The sequence below is a fragment of the Cupressus sempervirens genome, chromosome 2 (assembly GCF_028749045.1).
Source record: "Cupressus sempervirens isolate cs-2001-9-10 chromosome 2, ASM2874904v1, whole genome shotgun sequence".
NCBI lineage: Eukaryota > Viridiplantae > Streptophyta > Pinopsida > Cupressales > Cupressaceae > Cupressus > Cupressus sempervirens.
The window spans coordinates 43,622,191-43,639,924 of record NC_143119.1 but is presented as its reverse complement, the minus strand read 5'-3'; the positions used below and the strand labels follow the sequence as shown (position 1 = coordinate 43,639,924).

General features: G+C 34.2%; 1 pseudogene; it reads left to right on the top strand.

The window, feature by feature from the left end:
- LOC149570981 (poly [ADP-ribose] polymerase 2-like) overlaps positions 1-11,793 on the top strand; it is a 94,152-nt pseudogene extending 82,359 nt beyond the window's left edge.
- The last annotated feature ends 5,941 nt before the right edge of the window (positions 11,794-17,734 follow it).

Sequence of the window (17,734 nt, the reverse complement as noted above, 5' to 3'; positions counted from 1 at the left end):
CTAAGAATGATTCTCATGTGACGGTATCCATCCTCACTCCACCTATGATCTCCTCCTAATGCCACCAATTGGAGGCATCCCCCCTCAACTGATGAACTGCTAGGCGTGCCTTTAGATTACTCCCATAGGGTTGTAATCCAAAGCACCACTGTAGGCTCTGCAACCATGCCTCTGCTACTGTTCCCTCAGTGGAACTCGTAAATAATGGTGGCCCAAGTCGAATCAATTCCCTGATATCATCTCCTACATGTTTAGGAGGTCTATCAAATAGGGGTCCTCTCTGGTGTATTGACTCTTCCTCGTGCTCACCCAGACCCTCTAACTGTCTCGGTGGGGGACTCCTAGTCATTTCTCTGCCTCTAGGCCTGCCTCCTCCGGGTCCCTCTGCTTCCACTACTGGAATATGCTGAACTGGCTGAACTATCAGTACAACCCTCTGCTGAACTACACCGATCAAAGTCTGAAGTGCATCAATAATGTCCTGATTTGGGTTAGGTGGTGGTGGAGGTGGAGGTGGTGGTGGTGGCAGTGGAGGTGGTCCATCCCCCTGTCCCGCTCTACCACCTCTCGCCCTACGACCTCTGCCTCATGGGTTGCTTCGAGTAACAGGAGGCATCCTACACAATTTAATGTTTATATTTAAGTTTCAGAAGCGTAAGGGTTTAAGGTTCCTAGTGTTGAAACACTGGCTCTGATACCAAAATGTCATGCCCAAACCTATGAGGGCAAAAACACACAAATCTTTTTTTTTTGTGTTTTTAAAAATTAAAGTGCTCTAAGTTGAAATGATAGATAAAAGTTTTAGTACAGGTTCTCTACATTAATCTTCAACAATAAGAAACAAGTAAAACAAATCTGAAAACCTAAACTATCTAAATCTAATATCTATCCTTAAATAATTTAAAGCTGACTTCTCTTAAATTCATTCGAATTATCAAAAATAAGAACTCATTAAAAGACATATCGCATCTACCCATACACCTGTATAAACTATACTTAATTTTATTCCAATCGTAATTTTATAAAAAATCAAATAAGACATTTCTAATATAATGACCATATGAATTTAAATTAAGATAATAAAAATATTTCATGACACGTTATCTACAATTTTTAACAATACTTTAACAAAACTAAAACATTATTAGCTATAATTTTTAAAGCAATCATTTTGATTATCATTTTAATAAAGTCAATTAATTAAACAACCATTAATTTAAAACTTTATAAGATAGTAAAACAATTAAATTGATTTAAAACTAAACTAACTCCAATTGAATACTATCTTAATTTTCTTAGTGAATCAATCATACATTTAATTATAACTAATAGTCATCAAAACTCAATTTACATAATTATGATCAAAATTTAAACAATCAATATTAACATTTCTCACAAAACTTCTAATCTAATCTTTTGATATTAAATCAATAAACGAACGTACTAAATAAATTAATATTTATCGACTAATCACTTGCCAGACTTAATGATACATCTACCAACTATTTTATCATTATCTAATTTATACTAAGATTGCGTGCATGAATTTTAATTTAGAACATATTAAGACACTAATATCAATAATAAAATTAAATGTTATAATTGCGACTCTTAACTTGTCATATAATGAATTAACTAACTAGTAATTAATTTTAATTTAAAACTAACTAACTAAATCTAAAATTGAAGAATTGAAAAACAAATTAACTAAATTTAATACTTAATAAAAGTAACCCATCTAAACAATTAAAAAAAAAAAAAAAAAAAAAAAAACTTTTCTTCATAAAATAAATGTAACAATTCAAATAACTTCAATAAAACATTTTCTAACTAATAATACTAATTTAACTATCAACTAAATCTATGAAACTTAACTACATATTACACTATAAATCTACAAATTATACAAATAACTTAAAATACATTTCCAACTAAACTATTAACTAACTTATAACATAGATGCATTAAACTAATTTCTAAAAGTAAACTTATCCTTTTAGCAATACTATACTAACAAAATAATAACATTTTGAACTAACTAATTAAAATTTTTAAAAAACAAAAACAAAACTTAACAAACTAATACTAAATTAAAAACTATCCTAAACATCTAAGCTATCCCTATTCCCCCCTACACCCCATGTCAAATTCCAAAGGGCAGGAGCCCTTCCCAAGCGCTGCACTTGGGACAATGCTCTGCCCAAGAAAGTACATGGCAAGCTTCCTCCCCAAACATGCGACCCAGGTGGAGTGCAAGTATTAAAAAAAACATAAGAAGCAAGACTAAGCTAAACCTACTTCCCCATGCGCTTTTTCCAAATGCTCTGTCCAGTAAGAGGCGCTCTGCCCAAGAGTACCTAGCACTGACCCAAATCTAACAGAGATGTGGCGACCAATGTTTAAAAAGGGTGGGAGAAAGTTTTGAACAAATTCTCTCTGGCAATGCATTAACCCAAAAGGTCTCTTCTTAGGATAGCAAGGGCTACAAATTTAATGAGGAAGCTAGGATGATGTCACCCTAAACAAGCTAAAATCTACTTAGCAAAAACAAATCGTATCCTTCCTAAAGAGCTCGTGCCAAGAAGGAAGTAGTAAATGCAAAAAAAAATTATTTGGTGAAGGATAGGATACTTAAGATATTTAAGCTATAAAGGTTTTATAACTTAGGCATTTTACTTGATATCATTTACTTTTAATTTTTTTTTAATTTAAACACAAACAGATTTTTAGAATATTCTCTATTTCAAATCAAGTATTATTACATTCTCTCATACAAACTCCAGCATCCTGTAGGTGGATATTTGACAATTTGTCTTCTCTCTCTCTCTTGAAACTCATTGTATATTTCTTTGCAACTATATTACAAAAATAGGTGTATGCATTCTCTTATGAATTTTTGATTTATTATTTCCATGAACCTCAAATGGCCATGCATTTCAATGAAACCCAAATTACCTTGTATATTCATCTACATATTCATTTATCTATCTATTGTAACTGATGGAGCACATAATTTGAATATCATAGTGACTAAACTACTCTTATGGCAATTGAGAAAATAAGGAGATCAGGATGATGATGTTCTATTCATTTGAAGGGAGTATCTAGCACACAAATTTCTTGCAAATTTACTTTCAACACAACAACCATGGACTAAATCATATCAAACCCAAAGGAGATACCATACATTTACAATTTGAATCTTGCATAATTGAACATCCTCATTTCATCTTGTCTTTGATATACATTCATATGACGAAATAAATACGAAAACTCCAAGAGAAGCAAAAATTACTCAATCACTTATTTCATTAACAACCTGATTCAAGGGCTCAGCCGGGAAAGAACCAGGAAGAGAACCCGGCTTCGTTTCCATTTACAATAAGGTTTAAAATACAATTTACAATAGGATCTCAATACCAAATTACAACAATTAAATAAAATTTTTCCTCATGATCAAAATCAAGGAATTTGTAATGTTTTCTGAATCTCTTTTCAAGAACCATGGAGGAAACCAATAACTGATCGGGTGACAACCAAGCAGAACAAAAAGAAAATCAAACAAGCATAATCATACATGGTTTACACAATAGGATTCACAATGAATCAAGACTAGGGAAAGGTGGATTCTTCCAACAGGAGAAGTCAAGCACAACACCAATTCAGATGCCCAATCGGGGCTAATAACCAAGAACTTTCGTTCTTCTATTTAAACATGCCATACTCATACCAGGTTTGTGCTGATGGGTAGGGGCCCATAACACCCTACCCTTTATCCCTCTTCTCATCTTGAGAAGAGACTCTACACTGGTTGGAGTCCAACTAAATAGACCTTTCCCAAAATTGGTCACTTCTGCCCTCTCCAAGGGTGAGTAATACCAAAACACCCATGCAAGGAAAAATTAAAATTTCAAACATAAACAAGAAAGGAAAAACAACCAAAATAACATGGTTATCAAATCTTTCCAACATAGCCACATCCATACAAACAGTGAAACAACAACAAGGTAACATGAACATGAAACAAAACATAAAAACTGAATATGGGAGATGAGAATTTCTTACCTTCACAAAGATGTAATGGCAATGAACAAGTTTGAGTAGAGTATCCCTTTCCTTCCTTCAACCTTCAAGCATTCCTCTCTAAATGTAGAGATTGGGTAACAACCTCAACTAGTCTAATGAAGGCCTCTAAATAAGCCTCCAACTCAACCACCCAAAAGGAGCAATAACTACACCCACCCACTTACAATTCTAGAAACTCCTGACTCAACCTACACTATGGTGAAACCCTAAATGGAGGTGAGGTGAGGTAACTCAAGATAACCATGGTCAATTTTCGCACAAAGGCAAAAGGAGACTTTTTGAGTGACCTCAAAAGTCAATAAAAGAGGCTTAGGGGTTGGAAAAGACCCCTAACCCATACAAATACCCCTTGGGTATAATTATCTCATGTTTTAAAGCCTTATGAATAGGTTTAGAGCCACACAAAGGCTAGGAAATAATTAGGACCCACTAACAACTCTTAAAAAGCAGATTAAGCACTAATCCGGATTAAGGGTGACTAAACTTGACTAAGAACCCAACTAGCAAACTGACATTGACTAAAATTAACTTAGGTCCAAAGGCTACATAGAAACCCTAGCTAGCACGCAAAGAACATAAACAATTCACGAGTGTCAAGCAACACCAAAAGAACATAATGACGAGACATTCACATTTACTAAACACGGAAAGAGATACATACATACATCTCACAATACAATACTTCAATTATGAACAACAAGGTTTCCAAAATTAGGACATGGAGATCAGTTTTGTTCCTCCGTCAATTTCCTCGACTAAAACATCTGCACACTCATTGCGCACATCAGTAGTCCCGAAAAATCACATGTACATACATATGTATCAAAAATTTACATAAATTGAAACATACATAAATTAGGGTTTCTTGCATCCTACTTATATCCTTAATCATAAAGATTCCAAAATCAATGTGTTAATCCTACATTTTACTTAATTCATCACATACATATACATAAAGCATTAAATGACGAACATCAATATCTGAAAACAACATCACACAACATGAAATAATATGATATGTTCAAGTATCTAATAGTGTCTCGAACATCTCGAGTCATGAGTATCAAAATGATAAAATAACAACTAGGGCTATGAAGGGTCGGGGCGAGGCCTCACACTGCCAGTGAGGTTGGCTATTAGGGATGGATTGCAAGCCTTTGCATTGCTACACATTAGGATTTCAAGTTGTATGGTTTGGTGAACATGGTTAGATGGTTTGTGTAGTATTTCAATTTAGGTATCTTTTGATGGTTTTCTTTGTAGCTTAAGATTTGTTCTCATATTTGTGATATTTTTGGACAACTCAGGTTTTTGCGATGTCTAAATTTGAGTTCTTTTAGCCTAGACAAAATATATGCTAAGACTTAAGGGATCAAGGAGGAACGTGTTGTGGTGTGTTGAGCTTCACATGCCATTCAGAGAATGTTTTGGAGCTGTTTGGTAACACATTTTAATGACTTTCTATACATGTAATATTCCGTTTTTGAGACATTAAAAATCATTTAAAAATTAAAAACTAAGTGTTCAAATATAATGACAATTTATTATTAAATGGAGCAATTATGGTGGTTTTTTGTGTCAAGCAGAATTATAAAATAAAAAGTCACTTTATTCAAATTAAAAGATAGAGAAATGGAATGCCAAGAGACAAGTTGATGGAATGTAAAGAGTTCCACAATTGGCTTTGAAAGAAAAGGGAGGGACTCATTATTATTATATATGGTTAATTATTCTATTAGACTAGCTTTGAGAGCTACTGATTTTTTAGGAAGCTTGAGGATGGAAACCCTTGGGAGTACTCCAAAATTGGACAGAAACCCAATTCCATCCATAGGTGAATTTATTTTAGAGTTTACATTTGTGCTTTAAAGGACAATTTGTGAAGATCTTGGAGCTTCAAGATATTGTAAAAAATGGAAGATCTTGCAAAAATTTGTCAAGCCTTTATAAAGGTATTTTCAAAATTGAGATGGGTCATGAAATTCTTGTATTGATCTTATTTGAAATATTGTGGATAAAAGACTTTACAAAAGGCAATTTTCGTGTTTAATCCTAATAAACTCATAGTCTTCTATACTTCCACGGATGGAGCTAATAGTAATCTCTGAGATTAAGTTTAGTGGAGAATACAAAACAACAGAGAAAAAGATTTGAATTGACTTGCTCTGGAAAGGAAAAAAATTATGCTGGCACTTTCTACGTATATATTTATGTTTTTTTGAAGCCTGATATTGTAAGTTTGCTGAAATTTATTGTTTCTATGAATTTTTGAGAAAATGTCATCAGAATTATTTGTGTGGGACTAGATATAAGAAGTTCTTTGTTTCCATTGCAAAGGGCATTAATGTGGATATAAATGTCCATTTGGTAATTTATGAATTAAGCCTAAACTCTGGTGGACAAATAATTTATACACAGAGAGACACAAAGAGTCACAATAACAAGAATCACAACGATTCACGTGATTCAAAAATTCAATTCAAGCCCAATGATTTTGTGAATCGATGAATCAAATCAGCGATAAAGGGTTTATGAAATAAGTTACTCACTAAATTTCTAGGGTTTTTTTAATTTATCAATTCATGGCCGATTCGTGATTTGATTCAGCCTTGCTGATTTCGATCCAATTCTGATTCTCATTACTTTGACAGGGACACTAATATATATGTATATGTATGTATTTAATTCACTTCTGAGTCTTACTATTAGGTATGGAGATGATTTGGAGGTTTGAGAAAATTTAAGTTGAAGACTACCATGAAGTCTAATATTTGGGGCAAACATTTGGAAAGTTCATCGGATTGATAAAGGATTGCACGATAATAACAAAAATATTGATGTTCAAACTTTGATGACCTTGAGATACTTATAATTGCAGCTTTTTAAATTTCTTTAGGTGATAATAATATGTGTAGGCTGTTTAGATTTGGCTCTCTCATTCGGCATGAGTCTTCTTGTGACAAACTAATTTTCATATCTAATTCATAAATGGTTTTAAGTAAAAACTCCCAGCATAATATGTAGATAATTGAATCCTTTTCCCATGATATTAACTGCTTTCAACATTTAACTCAAATTAACTGTAATCATATTCAAGATCAACGATGGACTATTCATAACTGTAATTCAGGATCAGCTGAAATAAATAGATTAACAACTAACTATTCATAACTATAATTCATGATTAGCTGAAATAAACAGGTTAACGACTAACTATCATAATTGTATACATGATCAACATAAAATAACTATAATCATATTCAATTGAATAACTAGATCAACGACTAACTATTCATAACTATAATTCATGATCAACTGAAATAAATAGATTAACAACTAACTATCATAACTTTATATATGATCAACTGATTAACAGTAAAGTAAATGCTTAACAAGAAAGAAAGGAACATACAAGTATCATCGGAGGATCTTTAGCTGGTTATGCAAGCCTCGACATTGGTGAAAGGAGAAGCATTGACATATGCTTAAGCTCCCAACCTAAGACCATGCTTATCCCCACACATTCAACTAAATTAGAATGACCCTCCCTACCTTGGGATTGAGCTTGGGATGTTCTTCAGTCCAGCCACCTAAGCATTATGGTGTTTCGAATGTCCGCTCAATTATGAAATGAAAACGCTTACATAACTTGTGCTACTGACATCAAGTGATCATTAGATGGAAAAAATGCTTGTAAACTACTTTGCGGTTCACCAACCCGATCACCACCACTCAACTTGACAACAGGTTCCATTTTATGAATAGGCATGAGCTATTAAGTATTTCATTAATTAAGTTATTCATGTCTAATATCTTTTCTGTTTCCTTGCAAGTTCATTCCACCTCTTCACCATAGGTGGCTTCATAGCCGGTGATTCGCAGGTGCTTGAAAGATTATGAGCACTCTGCCTTTTTTACACTTCTTCACCATTTCATGGCTACATTGAATCCCAGCCATTTTGGAAATGTTATGAGCACCCTGCTCTTAATATCTTTTATCACAAATTGCGACATCATAAAGCATATTCTTGAAATGAGCATTACTCATTCAATAGTGTTTCCAGTTTAGATTTTAAATGTTCTTTAAGACACTTACATATGAGTTGTATCCAATTGACATATGGAAGTTTAAGAAAAAAGGATTAATAATAATGAAATTGAGTAAGAAGCAACTCATATTGAATCTTGAAAATAAATAAATTTGAAATGCTAAAATCTTAGATGCCTAATTGGCTGCTTTGGAAGTAATAAAATAATACTGACATGTCATAACATGACCTGATGTAAACACTGGATATGCTTGAGTCCTTGCAATTCGAATTGGGATTTACTCTTCTTTTGTTGCAGACATATCAATGCAAATTTACTCCAAGGGCCGAGTTCTTACGGCAGAATTACTCTTGTAGTGAATGCAAAGACTGGAATTAAATAAAAAGAAACTTTTGCTTAAGGAATTATGTGGAATCAAATGTTGGAGATGTTAAAAGAAAAAAGAATGCAATATTAATGGAAGGTTAATGATAATGCAGATGCAAATGTTGAATGTGTTAATATGAAAAGGTAGACGAGTATATACAAAAGGTGTCGAACTTCGTACATGACTTCAGTTTAAAGGAGAGCCGTGCCTTCTTGGATTCTGTTGGTTATAGAACATTTATCATAACGAATTACCAAGTGTGTAAATCGATAAAGAAAAGAGAGGGAAAAAAAAAAAAGGTTGGAAGGAAGAGTTGGAAAGACTATAGTTTCAAATGTTATTATTATAATATATACTTATATATGTTCATGTAAGTATATTAATGGGGTGACATTATTAAATTACGTTATTATATTTTATTGGTGTCATTTCATTTTTATATTTATATGTACGTATGTAAGTATTTATTATAATAATATGATGAAGATTAATTAAAAATCTCTTGAGGTATGTTTAATATTTTAAATTAGATTTTTTTATGTTTTCGTAGATTATTTTTCTTAATAACTCATGCAGTTCCAAAAATGTACCTTGTGATCAAGTTGTTGCGTCCTTTCCAATAAGTTTAAGGTCATAGCTTGTCATGTCCCCTTTTTTGGAGGTAATTTGATTTAATTAATTTAATTAATTAAGTTGTCCAAAATAATGAATATGCTATGAGGATGATTAATTAATTATTTTAATTAAATAAATAAGTGGTATTAAGTTCATTATTTATAAAGTTATCAAATAAACAAATATTAAAAGGTAACTTTATATTTAATTAATTTAATAAAGTGACTTGAACTATAAAATATTTAATAAAGTCACTTAATAAATAAAATAATGTTCTGAAAGTTTCTAGAGAAAGTGGAAAAAAAGAATAAATAGGCATCTTGGGCTTCATTCTCAGCAGGTAGATTTGTTGTTGTAGAAAATTACTACAACCATCTACAATCAAGTTTCTTTGGATATTTTATGCATTGTTCTTATCATTTAGATGCATATTAGAAGGTAAGGTTATAGGTGAAAGTTTGTAACAGATTTAAGCATTATTCTTGCGGATGTAAGCCAAGAGTCTTGGCCATTTCATACTAGCATTGTAGTTGACATATTATGTGCAACAAAGGAGACATAAGTTGCTGGTCTGATATAGTTGTAATTGAATATGTATTTATCATTCATGATCAGCTTATTAGTTTGCATGTCAATTGTTTGACAAAATGTCAATTGGCTGTAGGTTCTCTTTTTGGCATAAATAATGTTATAATTATGCATACCAAGTGTTTGTGTTAATATCACTTGGCTATAAGTGCATTAATGCCATCATAGGTTGCATCCAAAGTGTTTGTCATAATTACTATTTGTTGTAACAACATATTGCAAGTAGTTTTTAGTTACATATATGTATTGAATATTGTCAAAATAAGTTGCATATTCATGTTAGGTCATTGTGTAGTCAATTTTGAGTCTTCTTGCAAAAGATTCTCATTGATGCAAATTGAAGAAAGAGTCATTAAAGAAAACTAAAATACTATATCAGTCATATGACCTTTGCATATGAGTTGTTTGATGAAATTTCTTGAGCCTTTATCAGCATTTTGAGATCAAATTTGAGCAGGGACATTATAGTGGTATCAAAGCTATTGACCTGCCATTCTACTCGGTCGATTAGAGATTAAATCAGTTAGTTAATCATGTTTACTTCAAGTACCTAGAAGCAGTGGGACAAGGATATGAAGAAGCTTTAAAAAAATTTGAAAATGTTGGATGAAAGTCAGAAAAGGATGAATGAATTGATGGTTTCTATGTTTAAGAGGACTATATCACAGAACAAAGAGAAAGAGGAACAAGAGGTCTCTACAAGTGAGGTATCTAGAAACCTCTACAAGGAGTTTGCAGAAATTGTTGACCAACATATAGCCGAATCTAGGGAGGACAAAAATCAGACCAGCTTGGAGGAAGATGTTGGACACACAATACTTCAGGAGGACTTCAAGGATGAAGCTAGAGATACTCTACATGGTTTACATAGTTTGAGGAACCAGCTAAAGATGAATGAGGATGAGGTAGAGTCTGAGTGCTAAGATTTTTTTTTAGCCAGGGCTACCTTGTTAGTTGAGGGAGTTACTTTGTCAGTGACCCCTGATGATATTTGTCAGGATCTGGACTCTCAGTTAGTTGCAGAGGACGAGGGAGCTGGAGATTGTGATGATGAGATAGTTTCAGAAACAACTTCTTCGGAGTTAGATGAGGATGAGTCTGATGCTTGTGTTCAGAGTGTGGAGGTGTACTCAGATGGGAGTTTGTTTTTTTTAGCTTTCTCTCATAGTGTGGAAAACATATTCGAGACGGTTCATACGAGGCCCATAGTGTAGAGTCACCATGTGATCGGCCAGTTGAGAGTTGGCAAGAGAGATATCACTACTGCTCTTGAGCATTTTGATACCACTCATCAGTTGTTGGCCGTTACTCACTGGGGTGCTTCTATGATAGATGAGTCCAGCAGTGGTTACCTTTATTTGGAAGAGTTTCATGCCTTGCATGAAGTTGTTAGGGTTTTGAGACAGGATTACTTATAGTTGGTAGCCGACCATGATCACCTGGTTGAGTGGGGGAGTACAACCTATGAGACACTCTTGGATCGTGAGGAGGAGGTGAGTAAGCTTACCCAAGAGCTCACAACAACTACTGAGGCTTTGGAGGTCACACAGGGAGATCTACAGGAGTCACAGTTCCAGTTAGAGGAGGTGACCGTGGAGTTGGAGCATTTGCGATCTACACTAGCCCTAGTCCTAGTTCATTTATATATTGAGGTGGTTGGTGGTGAGTACGGTCCTATAGTTATTACTGAGGAACATGTTGTTGGGGTTGACACACATGTTCAAGATTTGGGAGTACTTGGTCCTGATGAGTGTGAGATACCAGTGGAGTCGAGTCTCCATATTGATTCTTCTCACACATATGATAATGTAGTACAGTTGGTTGTGCCACCTTTACAGAGGGATCAGTTGTGGTGTGCGAGGGAGTATGTTGATGCTTCCTCATATAATTTTTACTGCATTAAACCATTCATAGAGTATTTGCTAGATAGTGTGGGTGTTCGCCTGGACTCGCATAAAGTGTCAGAAGATGTTCTCATCCGAGGTAATAGTGCTATTCGCAGATTGGTTGGGGAGATTATAGTGATTCTTTCTACTGTGCTACCTCATAGGGATTTTGAGGTGGGGTTTGTTGATTTATCCTATTGAATATTGTTCTAACCATCGAAAAAAATGTCATCTTTAAAATTTGTTCAGCCTAAGGATAAAATTGCCAGTTCTAGAAAATCGAGCTATGAGTAGGTGAAAAATAAATTTAACCTCCTCCCTCTTGATCCGAAGGTGTCCAAGGCGTAAATTTTTTAGAAATAAAAAATTTTTGACAACTTCAAAAAATTATTGCCAAGGCGATAAAAAAAAGTGGGTCACCAAAAATTTTGGGGCGATGATGTGAAAACTTCACAACATCGTGCAATGCCATTTCCACATCTTTTAGGATTCCCACTGTTTTAACAGAGCTACCATTTAACTGGCTTATACTCAATACCAAGGAGGTTAGCAATACATTTAGGCATCACAGAACTACTAGCTCCAAAATCAATCATGAAATTATGAACTAGTTTGTCCCCTATAATCAAAGAGACATAAAAGGAAGGAGGCATGTTTTTCTTACTTGTATCTCCTTCCTTTGTTAGCTGCACCCGACTTTTTGCACCATCCTCTTTGGCTGATTGATTTGACACCTCAATACTTTTCAATTCTTGTTGTAGTAGCTCCAACTGTGATGGCATAGTGGTAACATCCAATAAAGGAATATTAACACTAGTCCTCTTCATTTGATCTACGTAGTTGAGAGGGGTGCCAACTGCTTTGACTGGAGCCCTGGAAACTGATGACTGAATTTGAGCAGCATGAGGTTCAGTAGTCTTCTTGATGTTTATGTATTGCTTCTATTGGGGAGCAACACTTGATTGTGCATTTGTAACTGGACCTTAGGAGAAACTTCTGAAGTTGAAGCTTGATTTGGTGGAGGTTTAGCATTCTCAATAGCTCTTATTTTTCTTCTGGTATTATGAGCCATAGCAACATATTTATCATGGTTGGCGTGGCAATGTTCCTCTAGCTAATGGTTCATAAAAGAACAATCACCCTATTGTTGATAAGGACCATCTGTAGGTTGGGTGGCACTATATTGTTGTCCTTTTGCTTGATCTTCTGTAACTAATGTTTGGGATGGTTATGCCTTATAACACATACAATATTCATACGAATAATTGCAAGGACAAAAGTCTTGCTCTTAAGAAAACTTGTTTTGAGGAACTAATTCCCTTGTTGTATTTGTGTTATTTTGGTTGTGTGGAACATAACCCTGACCTTGATTTAGTGGCCTATTATATGTGGAGTTTTTATAATGAGGTCGAAAGGGCCTATTGTTTTGAGGTTGTTTCCTTTCTAAGGCCACCATCTTGTTGCTCATCTTTTGCACCACTGTGAAGTTGTCTTCCATCTTCTTTTCTAGATTGGAACTTTGGTCTTGCAGCTTCCTTTCTATATTAGAGCTATGATCTTGAAACTTTTTGTTTATATTTTGCATCATCATCTGCATCATGGCCTCGATCTTATCTATCCCACTTGACAATGTGGGAGTTGAGGGGGCAACAACAAGAGGTTGACATGTAGATGTGGTAGGAATAGGAGCTATTCTAGACCTATGAGTAGGCATGTTAGGAAAGAAAGACATTGGAGGCCTTGGAGCTAACTTTCCTCCTAGAATTAAGATATTTTCTGCCCTTATGGAAATTTCATATGCAGCTGGTAAGGTATCCCCTCACATGGCTTGTAAGGTATTAGCAATATCACTATTGAAAGCTCTAAGGTAATGTTAGAAAGCATTACCAGGGGAAGGTTTTACTACAGTAGGTATTCTATCCCATGTCTTTTGGAATCTATAATTAAAGTCTGTCATTTACTCATGCGGTGCTCTCTTAATGGTAGTTAGTTGCTCTAAAAGTGATAGGTGGTCACTTTTATTTTCAAAATATTTGCATAATCTTTCCCCTAATTCATCCCAGTTAGTGATAAGAGTTATGTGACAATCCCCTATACCACTATAAGATTTTTCCCTTTAATGATGAAGCTAAAAGTCTAACAGTAACATCATCCTCTGTAATACCATGTATATTGCAGATGTTTGAAAGTTCTTGAATATGCTTTGTAGGAGAAATGGAAGATTCACCATTAAAATTAGGTAGGCTCTTAATAGAAAACACTGGGATATCATGTATTTGGGTCAAAATCATAGGACTACCACCATTAAAGGTAGCAAACACTTGATTCCTATGGAGGGGCATATGGAATAACAATCCATTCAAATGAAAAGATGGTACCTTAGGTTGTAATCTACCAATAAAAGGAGTAGAAAGTGATTTAAAAAGTGTATGTGCTACTTCTAAACTCCTAACTGGTGGTATGTAGAGTCTACTTAGTTTTCTTCTAGGATTTGAAAATGAAAGTTTAGTATAATGAAAAGTACCTCTAGAAGATGGCCTTGTTTGAGCCTTGGGCATGAATTATAGGAATTTTGGTTTGGAAACCAAGACACAAAGATGGAGTCACCAAGTGCTTGAATGTGAGCCTCTTGAAGGCTTGAAATGCTAAGAACAACATTGTTTACTCAGTATAAGTTGAAGTCCTTTCTTGGCACCATCAAACCAGTAGACTTCTTAAAGCTTGAATGTAGTCCCATAGGGCGTGCCAAAAACTATTGTCACAAAAGTTTGCATCCTTACCTGAAGTTTGACCTAAAGGCAACCTTGTGAAACATGTAAATAATCTCCATGTTCTGGGACTTGAACAATGAGATTGAGTCTCCAGAGAAGGTCGGCTTCCTTACTATTAGGGTGCTTCCTTACTACTTGAGACAAAAAGGGAGAAGGGCATGCATGAAAATCAAACTACCTAATCTAATCTAGAGGGGTGATATACGAAATAGTATGTTCAATCTTATCTCTACTTAGAAATGCACAGTTCATCAACATAATCTCAACATACAGAGATTGAATCTCATCATATGTAGATCAAAAACCAAAAGAATGCTATAAGGAAGAGCTTCACTCTATATCATTCAAAGGCCAAGTAGATACAATCATACAATCAAAGAATGGAAGCAATACATCAACATAAGGTAAGAAGATATTGCACAAAATATTGATGGAAGAAAGAGATACAACTGAGAATTATATTCACTTAGAGGCAAAGGGAATTATAATACTAGAGTATGCAATACATCTGATATAGAACCAACAAAAAGACTAACTGTTGAAAAGCTTGCAAAATTTATTTTTATAACTTAAGCATAATTGAGAAAATGTCTATCGAAGGCCAAAACTCAACTGTTGCCTTTAAGTTGTAGAGAATAATTATTACTAATCCAAGAAGATTTGATCAGGTGCACATCCACATGCAAAAAATCTCATCTTCCATGCAAATTCTAGCTTCGAAGAGACAAAAACGATGGCCATAATTGCTCTAGCTAGGTAGGTAGATCACCATGGTGGGGATGAGGTGTCTTTGCATTTACCAAGTGTAGAGAACACCAAAAGGAGGTTGCATGCATTCAAAGGACTTGTTTGCCATCAAAGAACTGTTGTTTCATGTTGACAACCATGCCAAATCAGCTATGTCATTATTCAACAAAATTCAATAGTCAATCCTGCCATGTGGCATTATAACCTTTAAACATCCTTCCAAATCACCCAGCCTTCTATCACTTATGTTGACCTACACCTGCATTATTTCATGACTTTGCAACCCATTTCCCTCATTAACTGTTCGGCCATGTGAAATTGCAACTACCTTATTTAATGTCTTATTGTTGCTTCGCAGCTGGAAATTACTTTATCTCACAAATCGTTGCAACCCTACAAAAATTATAAAAATAATTGCCTCACGCCATCGTAACGATGAAGCTCTAACTATTGTTTAATTGTATGATGCTGTGATGTCTTTATCCTTAATCGTGTTGCCTCTCTGTAACTGCCAGACAGACATCCTTCTTAATTGTGCAACGTTGCGGCTACTACACTTGATGACTGCTATCATTGTTTCATAGCTTCACAACCATTTAACTTAACTACCACTAAAACCTTACGAAGTTGCACCTAGCCCTTAACTGTAACATTTCCTTTGTTCACAAACTCATAGCCTCAAATCTTAACCATAGCATTAACCTAGCAAAGATGCAAAAAAAGCTTTTCAAAACTTCGTAGACTTAACTTTGAGTTAACTTTAACTCCATGCAATGTTATGATGACCCTTGTTCCTTAACTGCTATGATCACCATTTGCACGTTTAGAACTTAAGATATCTTCAATACTTGTTTACCTACGATATTGCAATAACTGCTAAACTTAACTGTTTCATGCCATCGCAACCTTACAACTGCATTTCTTCATTGACCATTTGATCTACAAAGCTTCATTGACATTTTTAACTATTGATCTCCTTAGTCTTCCTCCTCTTTGAAAAATGGCAATGAGTGCCTTCTTATATACTATTAATTGGGATGATGAGTTTCCTCCCAACAAACACATTCAATTATAATGGCCTTCTTGACTTTAATCATCTCTAATCACTTCTATTAATTAATCACTGTTAATGCATAGGATCTCTGATAGAAATAAACTATAATTTTAGACTATGATAAATCATATTACTTGCTTGATCTCAAATTGTGCATTGTAGATCTTCAACCTGCTAGGAGAATCTTCTACTTGAATAAAGGATTGATAAACTTGACTTCAATAACCTGCAAGAGATAGAGATTGTTGGGACTGCATCTTTGACTTGTGATTGATATATGATTAGTCCCCATCGATGCAATAATATATATATATACAATGAAGATTCATGTCACCTACATGGCCAAAGGCTGCATAGGTTCATGACCCTATGTGGGCATAACTACTTGATTTCCTTTTAGTAATAATGCAATTACAAGTTAATGACCGGTGGCACTCACATGCCCGATACAGATTACAACCAATGCATTGAACTCGATATGAATCAGCGATAGTACTAGACTCAATAAAAAATGGATCCTGATATGAATGGGTGGTAGTAATATTAATTACACACACACACACACATATGCATATAAGCACATATGTGTATATTGTGTGTGTATAAAGGTATATATATTTGTTATTCTTACCTGAAATATAATTCATAAAACTAGATTCAAATGTTCAATATTACTTTGACTGATGCTTTACTTCAACATTCCCTGTTAGCGAGGGAGAAGTAATAGATTCCTTAATAGATACCAGAATATAGAATGTTTGTATATAACACATTATTTGACTTTAACACTCTAAATAGTGACTTGTCAAATAATTAAAATCACCATGCTATGAACACTATCATAACATATATTATGATATTTAATTGTCTAAAAAAATATCTAGAGTAATCATAATGCATTTGTTATCAATGACTTCCAACATATCTAGAACAAATTGTCATAATAATAGGCCTATCATTTGCAAGATTGTCACCTTACAAAGATTACCTTTTGAATATACATGTCCATCAAAGATCATCACCTTTCATTACATATCTGATGCAATTAAACAACCATAGAAGCATAAACACATAAATTAAAAATTAAATTCAATATTTAAATATTACAATTTAATCATACCAAGTTTTCTTTTAAAGTATTCCAACTTCACTTTAGCAAGAGGCTTGGTAAAAACATCTGTTGTTTGCTCATTAATACTGATGTACTCTAGTTTGATAACACCTCGATCTTCCATATCTCTAATGTAATGACACAAAATTTCAATATGCGTAGACCGATTGTGAAAAATTTGATTAGCAAAAAACTTGATACAACTCTAATTGTTGCAATGAATCGCAGTGGGCTTCAAAGCCCTTTTAGAAAAATCAACTAGTAACTTTCATAACCATACAACTTCTTTGGCTCCCAAGGAAGAGGCTATATATTCTACTTTAGTAGAGCTTAATGCACCTCAAGACTGTTTTCTACAAAACCAAGAAATCATCCCAAATACAATAATGAAGCAATACCCAAAAGCACTTTTACATTTAGTAAAGCTGCCTACCCAATCAGAATCTAAATATCCATGAA